General features: G+C 36.1%; 1 pseudogene; it reads right to left on the reverse strand.

The window, feature by feature from the left end:
- Positions 1 to 546: 546 nt before the first annotated feature.
- LOC148211765 (uncharacterized) lies at positions 547 to 5,715 on the reverse strand (annotated as a pseudogene).
- Between the last annotated feature and the right edge of the window lie 6,043 nt (positions 5,716 to 11,758).

An 11,758-nucleotide genomic window follows, 5' to 3' on the forward strand; every position in this document is an offset into this window, starting at 1 on the left:
CTGTAGGGAGTTTTCCATGTTGGAGATAGTCTATAATTAACTGCCGCCAATCTTCTTCTTCAATCACATAGACGGATATTGCATTCACTTCTTCACTCTCACTTTCAGTTGGTGCTATGATCCATCTTTGGCAAAGTGGGATATTTACAACTTCATCCTCCAAAATTGTTAAAGCTGTAGCCAGATTTTCCAGAGCATCGGCCTTCTTGTTTTCGGCTCTTGGGACGTGCTCCATGGTCACAGTTTCAAAATTTCCCAACAACTGTCTGGCGTAATTGAAGTAAGGTATTAGGTTTTCATGTTTCACCTCATACTCAAGCAACAATTGATCAATTATCAGTTTCGAGTCTTCATAGATTTGCATATATGTCACGCCAATTTCTAAGGCTATCTGAAGACCGATAATGAGTGCTTGATATTCAGCGACATTATTTGACACAACTTGCCAAGAGTGAAACTGTATGGCAACATGTGCTTCTCTGGCGAGATGAAGATTATACCTGCCCCCGCACCACTTCTTCGAGCTGCACCATCAAAATACATTGTCTAAGGCTCAGTAACTTTAATATAGAAGATTTCCTTGTCAGGCAAGCTTTCAGATAATTTCCAATCTGTTGGAACTGGATGATCTGCTAAGAAATCTGCAACGGCCTGTCCCTTTACTGCCTTTTGCGGAACATAGACAATGTCGTACTGTTGGAGTAAGATCGCCCATTTAGCCAGTCGTCCTGAGACAATTGGCCTAGATAAAACATATTTGATTGGGTCCGCTTTTGCCACCAAGTGTATTGTGAAGGCTTGCATGTAATGCCTCAACTTATCGATGGGAAAGAAGAGTGACAGACACATCTTCTCGATGGGTGAATAACTTAGTTCTGCCCCATTCAAAGTTTTACTTAGGTAGTAGAGAGCACATTCTTTACCTTTCTCTCTTTCTTGTGCGAGTAATGCTCCGAGTGACCTTTCTTGTGCAGTAATATACAACACTAAAGGTTTTCCAGCTGTAGGGGCTGCCAAGACAGGTGGGCTAAGCAAATATTTTTTTATGCTATCGAAAGCATTTTGACATGCCTGATCCCACTCAAAGGTCACATCTTTCCTCATTAGTCGTTGAAAGGGTTGACATCGACTAGCTAAATTTGAGATGAATCTTCTTATATTGGCCAAACGTCCTTGAAGACTTCTCAACTCACGTAAGTTTCGTGGCTCTGGCATTTTTTGGATGACATCAATCTTGGATTGGTCAATCTCAATTCCTCGATGTCGTACTACAAAGCCAAGAAACTTCCCTGATGTCACACCAAAAGCGCATTTGAGAGGATTCATTTTCAACTGATATTTCCTTAGGCGCTCAAAGACTATTCTCAAGTCCTGCAGATGATCTTCGCGTTTTTTCGACTTAACTACAAGATCATCAACATAGCACTCGACATGTTTATGGAGCATGTCATCAAAAATCTTTTACATAACACGTTGGTAGGTTGCTCCGGCATTCTTTAATCCAAAAGGCATTACTTTATAACAGTATATCCCTTTTGGAGTTCGAAATGCAGTCATTTCTTCGTCCTCGAGAGCCATCCGAATTTGATTGTATCCCGACGATCCGTCCATGAAAGATAAAGCTTCATGTCCTGTAGTAGCATCAACCATAATCTCAGTGATGGGTAATGGAAAGTCATCTTTGGGACATGCATTGTTCAGATCACGAAGATCAACGCATACACGAAGTTGGCCATTCTTCTTTTTCACCGGAACGATATTGGCTATCCATGTTGGATATTTCACTTCACGGATGAAATCTGCCTCTATTAATTTGTTGACTTCATTTTCGATTTGAGGTATAAGTTCTAGCCGAAATCGTCGTTGTGTTTGCTTTACTGGACGGTACCCTTGCTTGATTGCAAGGTGATGGACTGCTATCTTCGGGTCAAGTCCTGGCATTTCTTTGTAAGACCAAGCAAATATGTCTTTATATGTGGAGAGCAAACTCATATATTCAATTTCTTCCTCGCTGGAAAGTGAAGCACTTATGAACGTCGGACGTGGCTCTTCTACTGTACCGAGGTTGACTTCTTTAAGTTCATCAACAGTTGATTGACTGCCATCCTCTAGTGATGATGGTGCCTCTTCAACGTCCTCCTCTAATATTTCATCGTCTAACATTTCATAAAGGAGATGTGGCAACAACTAACATCGTTTTCTCCATGCTCTTGATCTTCCTCGGCTGGATTGGTTAAAACGATTAACTGTCACTTCACTCTTAATGGACCTTCTGTGTATATAAGAACAGAAAGCTTTCTTTTCATTCGTGAAGGGACAGAACTATGAAGTCCGTTATTATTCTTCATTCCATCGAGTTGGCTTGTTTCCAAGGACTCTGACTTAGGCTCACGTTGATTTTCTACTTTTTCGAGGCGGTCGAAAACGGATCTTGACGATTGATCTTTCATTTTTTATGTCGACACACTCAGTCTTTGAAATGCCGAAGGTCGTGTAGGAATATGTCACAGACGTTGGCTTTCTATTTTCATTGACCCCATGTTCAACCTTTGGTGTACCGAGATACAAACAGTTAGAACCTCAATGCGATTGAAGACTAAAATTCTTTGACTAATGGAATGTTTCTTTTCCTTGGAGTCATCAATCTCTTCAACCGTGATGTGATTGCTATTCTCCAGTTATTCTTTTCCTTTTTTAACTATATACACTGGTTCTGACGGTTTGTAACCAATTCAAACCTTTGATGTAGGTATATTGTAGCCTAACTTCAAAAGCTTCTTCTGTGTTGTAGAAAGTTCCCGCTTGTCATCGAAAATCCTCAAGCTTTTGAACTCAGTGTGAGTTGTGAAGTCATAGCCTACTTTTTCCAGAAGTTTGTATGCTTTGGGATCGAAGCCATCCTTCGTTCGCTTCACAGGAAGAAACTATTTCATACTGAGATCTTCGGACTTCTTAATATCTTGACTTGATATCTTAGTAAAAGGTAGTGTGAAATTCTCCTTCAACATTTCTACGTCGTCAGACTTCATATTATTTGAGTATTTCATGAATGGCGATTCGCCCTTTTTTCGTCGAGATAGAGGGACATATCGCAAGATGGTAGAATTCCGTGAGGCTTCTTTCTTAAAAGCTTCCGTTTTTAGAGAACTAGTAGATGCTTCATTTGCGATGGCCTTGACAGCATGAACTTCTTTTGTCAGCTCTCCTATCTTGATCGTTGGCTGTCTCGAGCTAGAGTTGTCCTTGTTGTTCTCGGTTAAAGAAGCATCTATTGGCACGTTTTTTTCTATTTGATCATTACTCGTATAAAACTTTGCATCTACGTAGTATGATTCTGCTTCCAAGAATGGATTAGTGTCAGCCTCAACTTTTCTAACTCCATCTTGATAGAATTTGAAGTACTGATGCAACGTCGAAGTTATCACCCCATTCTCATGAATCCAAGGACGTCCTAACAATAATTTATAAGTAGTCTTGGAGTCTATGATGTGGAAGATGGTAGTGGCTTTAAGGTCTGCAATGATCAACTCCAGCCTAATCATGTCAATCGCTCGTTGTCCACCTTGATTAAAACCTTGGATTACCAATCTGCTTTTCGTGAGCTCTTCCATTGAAATACCTAACTGCTTCATGGTTGATTTAGGCATTATGTTGACAGCTGAACCATCATCGATAAGAATCCGGCTAACTTTCTGCTCACGAATGTAGCCCGAGACGAATAAAGGCCTATTATGGAGTTTAGACCCTAACAGCAAATCTTCATCTGTAAAGGCGATAGACATACAACATGGGGCACATGTGTTTATGGAGGATTTGGTAGTGCTAGCATCTTTCAATGCTTCAACGAGAGTATCTTTAGCCGCTTGTGGGAGTGCTAGCAAGTCATTCATGAGATGAACTAGGAGATCCTCTTGTTCCACTACTTCTTCAGGTGCCTCTAGCACGGAGTTATCACCTTCTATCACATGTGTAGCGTGACACGTGACAATTTCATAACCTTCTTCTTGTTCGTTATGAAGGAAGTTCTTTGGGAAGAATTGTTCCAATGTCACCTGCTGGTGAGGTTGGAGAATATCCTTACTCTCCTCCTTGACAGGCCGAAGTTTTCTCATATCTTTCTTTCCCTTCTTCTTTTTTGGCATGTTCTTTCTTTTGTAGTTTTGGAACATGCGAGACTCTTTCTGAATGAATCGTTGTTTCTGCTTCTTTCGACGAGTCACGAGAGTCCATCCTTCGTCTTCATTGACATTAAGCTTGGTCTCATCTAGAAGAGTGGTTCTTGGTATCGCGTGTTGCCACCAAATTGCTACAGGCTCTAGAGTCCCAAATTGGATCAACTTTACTTCTTGGTTATGGACTGCATAACCATTAGAGTTTACTGCAACATGGTTTGTTTAAGCTACCTCGTCGAGGTCAAGCTCGATCTTCCTTTCTTGAGTTAACTTTAGGATCAACTCTTTCAAGATGAAACATTTTTCCACTGGATGACTAATGACCCGATGGTACATGCAGTAATTGGGATCATTGGTTCTTCCCATCTCTTCTGGACGTTTGCATTCGGGAAGTTCAATTAGCCGTTTCTCCAGTAGCTGCTTCAACATATCTGGAATATCTGAATCGGGAAAAGGATAGACTTTTTCCTGTCTCTCCTTCAAAGTTGGATGCCGCTTCTCGTTTCCAGCCATTTGTCTTCCATCTTTTTTGTCGTTGAAGTTTCTTCCTTTCGTAGAAAACTTAAACGGAGTCGTCTTGACGACCATGGATTTTTTCTTAGAACTCTTAGCAATTTTATCAGGGTTCTTTACTTCCTTCTTCTCCTTCTTGAGGTTTGGGACCAGATGATATTTGTTCCCTCGGCTAGCAATACTTAGTTCCATGTCGTGGGCACGAGTTGCTAGTTCTTCAAAACTTCGGGGTTTTATTCCCTGGAGAATGTAGAGGAGTCCCCAATGCATGCCCTGAGTGCACATTTCTACTGCAGACACTTCAGTCAATCGGTCTTTGCAGTCGAGGCTCAGAGCTCTCCACCTATTGATGTAGTCGACAACAGGTTCATCTTTCTGTTGCTTAGTGCTGGTTAGCTCCATCATGCTAACAGTTCGTCTTGTGCTGTAAAAGCGATTTAGGAATTCTCTTTCCAGTTGCTCCCAGTTGTTGATGGATTCAGGCTCCAAATCTGTGTACCAATCAAAGGCATTGCCTTTCAGCATCCTGACGAACTGCTTGACCAGTAGATCTCCTCTAGTGCCAGCATTTTCACACGTTTCGACGAAATGAGCAATATGTTGCTTGGGATTACCCTTTCCATCAAATTGTTGGAACTTTGGGAGGCTGATATCCTGTTGGCAATCTCATATTGTCAATTCTCTTGGTGTACGGCTTGGAGTACAGGAGGGAATTTTGAGTCGGTTCGCCATACTGAGCTCTGATCGAATTTGTGATCATATCTTAGAGCTGTTGAACGGACAGTGAAGCAATTGAGACAGAATGTTTTTGTTGTTCTTCTTGCACGGTGTTCTTTCTTTTCTCACTGACTTTTGCAGCAAGATTCTGGCTGGATTCAGCAACGTCTTGAGCTTCGATCTTGTTCATGAGGGAAGCGATCTTGTAATCTTTTTCCTCAACCATCTTCATCAGCATGTAGAGTCTCTTCTCCATATCCGCCATTTTTTCTTCCATGGTGGATGCATCAGCCATCATGACAGAGTACATGACGTTTGGAGTAGATGTCCCCTTGTGATGTGCATAGCAATGAGCGAATTCACTCTCCGAGCTAGAGTTGAATAGGGCATCCATTATTTCTTTGGCTCGGTTGCGAGTAATTGGGCCCAAGTAAGAGTCGCTTGAAACATCAATCTTGGATGAAGCTTCCTTGAATGTCATCGCTTCTTGGTTGAGAGAAAAATATGAGAGGTAGAGAAGTCCCACCGGGCGTGCCAATTTGTTCGACGAGAAATTTAGATGAACGAAACTCGACTTTAATGAACTTGATTTATATTTATGTATAAGTGTTACAACTCTATTGTATGATCCTCTGATTAATTCTCTCTGACGTAAGCTCGCTTCGAGGATTAATGAACTTGTTCTCGAATCAAGGAGGTTGTCACTTTCAGTCTCGAGCGTATTGAAGAATCTTTACAATCTTCGGCTGTGAAATTGGATGTCTGATGAAATCTTCGGCTTGCGAATTCTTCAGCTTGCGGCTTGTGAAGTCTTCGGCTTGTAGCTTGTGAAGAGTTCCTTTGCTTGAAGTGCAGCTTGTGAGATCTTCAAGTCTTGAGAAGAATTCTTCAATCGGTTGCTTGGCGGAGTGACAATTCAATCTTCAAGTCTTCAAGTTAGGCTCTCGATTCTTCGCTTGACACCGGATGCTGAAAACTCTGAGTCTGCAATTCTTCTCAATCCTCTGAATGCCTCCATTCCGGATCCGATTCGCCCTCTGAACGGTTGTAGATGACTCTGAATGCACCGAATGCTCTGAATCTCCGATGCTTCTGGATCTGGCACGCCCCTTTTCAAATGGGAGGTGACCCCTTCTATTTATAGAGCTTGGTGGTCTTGTATGGGCCATCGGCCTTAATGGGCCATGGGCTTGGGCCCGATCTCTTTATGGTTTTTTTTTAAATCCAATTAGTTGATTTCATCGGACGACCCTAAGAGAGACACGTGTCACAATTTTGATTTGCCGATTTAAAATTAATTTAGGACACGTGTAATTTTATGATGGGTCCCAAAATATAATTTTAAATTATGATGTGGCATTTAGTAATTTGTCAAAATTTCTCATTCAATAACAGGTTTAACCATCACGGGAGGATTAGAATTGTGGTTTTTAAAAAAAATTGAAAGAATGAAACAAAAAGAAATATTTAAAAAATTAAGGACTAAAATTAAAATTATAAAAGTGAAAGAACCAAGTAATAAACGATAACGTTATGACCTAAGTAAAATTATATTGTTAGTTCCATGTTAACTTTCAAGGGAGGGGAGAAAATACAGAAAATAACATATAATAACATATAGAATTTTATTGAATTAAATTCATCAAAATACAAATCTAATAACCTATTTATACTAATATAATCCATAATCGAGGGTTCGAATTTGGATCTTGGGTTTCAAGACCCAAATCTCCTGCCACTACGCCAACACCTGAACGTGCTAATATTTGATTAATTAAATCTACCCATATAGCAATTTCGGTTATATATATTATGCTTGTCTAATTTTACCCTATAATTTTTATACTCATAATTAATAAACTCATTGTGGGATTTTTTTTTAAATAATGTTTTTTAAAAAATAAATGACACACATAATGTAGGCAGCGGGCCTCCATTCGGCTCTCCAGCGCCTTTCCACTATCTTAAGTGCTTGATGATAGGTGTCCTCTAATCTTCGGCTTCCAGTTGATCTAGGTCCATTATCTCGGCCTTGGCGAGAAAGAAAAAAACAAAAAAAAAAAGTTATTCACAACTAAAAATTTTCTTTCCAACAAATTATTTTCTTGAAAAAATTATATGATTGAAACTACATGAATTAAAATATATTTATGTTTTTTGTTTTTTGTTCGTTGTTTTTTTTTTAAATTTAAACCACTAATATCCAATATTAATATAGATTAAAATAGTATTGATATAACAATCAAAATTATTGATAATATTGTCAAAACAAGCATAGCTCAGCAGTAATTGACATATACCTCCAACCAACAGGTTGTGAATTCGAATCCCTTTCCCAATACTCAAAAAAAATTATTGATAATATTAGTACATCAATCCACAAATAGTAGTGATAAACTAAAAATTAAACACAAGTTAAACTATTGATATACCACTGAAAATTAAACATTTGATATACCTTATATTTAGTATATCGACAAATTTTAAATCGCAGCGGTCCTTGAAGTTAAACAATTATGAACATTAAAGTTTCATAATTAAGTATTCCTTTACAAGATTGTTACAAATCTTACCTAGTCACCGGCTCAAAAGGGTGCAATTTAAGCTTCAATTGTCATACGCTCAAACACTATTATGGATAAGTGAATAGAACTCATTTATACTTGCCTCTCAAAATTTTATTTTTCTTTCTTTTCAAATTTATTGAAGTCAAATGGATTCGTACCTGTTTGGTAAATTTGTCTTTTAAAATGCATAATTACATTAAAAGAGAAAAAATTTTGATAAATATATTGTATCACATTATAAACTCGTTTTATTTTTGTTAAAACTGAAAAATGTAAAATATAATATATTATAACATATATAATATTGTAAAATAATAATTATTCCACTAATTTACAAATATACCACTAAATTAAAAGCTTTGAATAATTTTTCAAATCGAGACTCAATTTTTAAATCTACTACAGAAAACAAACTATGTAAATATGTAAATACTGAAAACAATTCTAGTTTGAGCGAGACACTAAAGAGGTTGTGAAAGATTGTGAAAAAATTTTGAGAAAAGATGTTAGAGAATGTGAAAAAGTTTGAGACTCGAATTTTATGGATGTTCATTGACAAACTACCAATATTGACAGCTATTCATGAAGAAACCAAAAAATCAAAGAACTATTTAGACTTTTGATTAAGTGGGCTTTCAAGGGAGCGTCTAAAGTGTAATTTTCACCAATTAATCATGAAATTCTCCTCTAAATAATAATTAGAGAAAATTATACTCTTGGTTCTTAAGTTTCCACCAATAAGTACTCAAAAATATATACACATATATTTTCACTATAAGCCTAATATATAAATTGCCAGCTTATCAGAAAACCATTTGACAAACTAAAATCTGAACAACAAATAATAATATATTACATAACAGATGGTTAATATCTTTAATAATTAATAAACAACAAAAAATTGAACTGGGCTTGGATGGGTGCGCCAGGCCCATGCGGCAGTGCAAGACAGGGGCGACGCTCGAAGGCCCAAGTAGCAAGCTACTGTGGTGGACCTTCCCCTTTAAGGCCGAGAAAGGCATGCCTTAACCTCTCATCTCACAGCCCTTTTTATATCATGCAGTTTCTGTGCTCTTTCCCATCCTTTCCGATGTGGGATGAATGTTAATAATTTGATAATACAAAATCCAATCTTCTCTTTAATCTTTCGATTCTTTCTAGATTATTTTTTCTCTCTCTTCTTTTTCTCACTGCACCAAGTCAAGGTGAGGATTGAACTTAATAAATAAATTTATAAAAAAAGAGTGAAGTTCGATCTCACGATATTTTGATCGGGGATAGATATTTAAATTAATTCAGCTATGTTCATGTTGATTTTGAGTTTTCTTTTATCTACTATATATTTGAAAAAGAGAAGAATAAAGTAGTTCTAACCACTGTTTCTGAAGTTGCATGTTATGTGACGATGTTCTTATTCTTGTGTTAGGAAAAGTCTCAAGCTTTTTAATTACGTGGACTATTACACTTTTGGTTCCGATTTTATCACACTTTGGTCAAATGCTATCAACTATATACAAATTTTAGGTATTTGGTATGAAATCATTATTATTTAGTAAGCTATTAACACTTTTTTTAGTTCAACGATGTATGGTAGTGGAGATTCGAACTTTTAACTTTCTTGTTGATGATATATGTCATGATCAGTTGAACTTTTTTATATGGACTATTATAGCTAACAGTTATATCTATATAATATATATAACAACATTCTATTGAAGTTATGAAAAATTTGGTAGCATTTTTCTATAAATGATTTTTTAGGATTGGTTTTACAAGTCCTGAAATTTTGTTTATAACATTTATAAAAAGCTGTACTTGTAGCATTTTTTAGTCACAATTCTTTTATATATATATATCTCATGTAATAACATGAGACGTGTCACCTTAATCAAGAACCAATTATATAAATATTATAGAATAAATATGTATTTTTAAATATAATAAAAAAGTTTAAAATTTTACAATAATAACAGTCTAAACAAAGTCGAATCCGAATGTAATATATAAAACACACTCAAAGAAAAGTTGTGATATTTTTTAAATCAATTGATATTATATTATGTAGCGTAATTTCTCTTCAATCAAAAATGTTTAAGTTGGTTCTTAAACTATCTTAAAATTTTCCCCTTTATGTGAAACTATAAATTTCGAGGATATATTAATTCTAATGGAGTATTTGTTTAATTTCGTTTTGAAAGGAAAAAAAAACTACTTCTAAACTTTGATAATATTAATTCAATTCCTTCCGAATTTTTAATTTGATCAAATAAATTATAGAATTAGATACATGTTGTAATTTTTATTTTTCTCCAACTTCCATTACATTTTCTTAATAATTTTAAGGGCAAAATACATTTTTTGTCCTGAGGTTTGAGGGAGGTGTCTACTTGGTCCTTGAACTTAAAATGAACACTTTTAGTCTCTAAAATTTGAAGTAGGTACGTGTCTAATTTGTCCCTGAAGTTTCAAAACAAACATTTTTGGTCCTTGAGGTTTAAAGTAGGTATCAATTTGGTCCCTGGAGTTTTAAAATGAACACTTTTGTGAAGGGATCGAATCCCAAGCGGAAACGATTTATCGCTTGTGATTCAATTTGGTTTTAGAAGATGAACGATACCAGTTCTTATAAAAGCAAAATAATTCTATTTAAAACTGAGGTTAAGCCTCACGGGGAATAAGAAAATCACTTACTTTGAACACCGTTGGCAGATTCTCTTTCTCAAGCACAAGTGTCGTGGTAGTACGAACAAAAACTCCCGAATGCGTGATTGAACACCACCACTAAGTTACCTCGCTATGGCTCAAGGACTTAAGAACGAGATTATGGTATCTCGTATCTTGGAGAAATGAGAACGAAAAGAAAGGAATTGAGAATCAGTTTTTGTGGGAGAGAACATGTTCTTCCTTTTTTGATCAACAACCTCAAAGTAAAAGAGAAATTTCATGTGTTTTATAAAGAAATGAAGGAAGAGGAAGAAGGGAAAAACTTCCCACTCTCCACCTCACTATTCCCAGCAATTATGGGGAGTGGTGAGTATATTCATAATTAACAAACATATATATATATAATCATTTATTTAATTTAATAAATAAATTAAATAATTAATTCAATTAAAACTATTTTAATTTAATTAATAATTAATTAATTATAATTAAATCATATTTAATTAAATAAATAAATATTTGAATCATATTCAAATATATATTTTCCTCGTAATCTATAGTATTTAATATGAATCTAATTCACATTAAACTTTAACATATAGTATTAATATGAATCCTATTCATATTATTCTCTCATAATATATAGTTTTATAATGTACATCATACATTATCTTAAATTGCGTTATACACAATTAACTCAAATTCCCTTTAATTAAATTTGAACAATTCAAATTACTTTCCAAGATTTTATGTTCTTAATTACCCTTTACGAGCTAGCAAAGAGACCTAATAGACCTATAGATCAGAAGTTCAAACATTACGAGATTAATTTGGTTAAACTCATTAACCACCTTAATCAACATACGTTAAATACGGGTTACTCCACTAAAAACTCGCAGCTGAACTCTTCTCACTATAAGATTATTTCTATGTCCACGGATATCGACCATTAATGACAAGTCAATACTTCACGAGTGCTTATAACTCAAGCTGGGTCAAATTACCGTTTTACCCCTAAGATACATCTTACTCCTTAAATACCACTACTCCTCTAATGAACAACATGTTTATGGTCCGACCAGTAACCGGAAGTTCCTCTCGGACCAGTGAGAGGGTGGGGCCCCT

This window comes from Momordica charantia (genome assembly GCF_013281855.1).
Source record: "Momordica charantia cultivar OHB3-1 chromosome 4 unlocalized genomic scaffold, Mcharantia_2.0 BLBB01000004.1, whole genome shotgun sequence".
Taxonomy (NCBI): domain Eukaryota; kingdom Viridiplantae; phylum Streptophyta; class Magnoliopsida; order Cucurbitales; family Cucurbitaceae; genus Momordica; species Momordica charantia.